Here is a 511-nt window from a genome sequence, read left to right on the forward strand (position 1 = left end):
TCTACATTGTATTTGTCCCATCTTCGTTGAGCCCTGTGTGGCTAATAAAAGAAATGTATCTATCTATCTATCTATCTATCTATCTATCTATCTATCTATCTATCTATCTATCTATCTATCTATCTATCTATCTACCTACCTACCTACCTACCTACATATCTATCTATCTATCTATCTATCTATCTATCTATCTATCTATCTATCTATCTATAAAATATACGTATAAGAAGGTATAACCACTAAGTGGACATCCGATATGCTAGAAAGAGATCACCTACGATCTAACCACAAAGATATTGCTGAATTTTTTTTCCGGAGAACATTCTTTTCTTTGTGGTTAGATCGTAGTTGATCTTTTTCTAGCATATCAGATGTCCACTTAGTGGTTATCCCTTCTTATACGCATGTAATACAATTTTTCTGAATTTTCAGATTTTTTTATATGCTAGGCCACTGGTTTTAAATTGATGCTAATTAAATTAATATTCAATTTATCACCCTCAGTATATAA

The sequence above is a fragment of the Octopus bimaculoides genome, chromosome 5, assembly GCF_001194135.2.
Source record: "Octopus bimaculoides isolate UCB-OBI-ISO-001 chromosome 5, ASM119413v2, whole genome shotgun sequence".
Taxonomy (NCBI): Eukaryota; Metazoa; Mollusca; class Cephalopoda; order Octopoda; family Octopodidae; genus Octopus; species Octopus bimaculoides.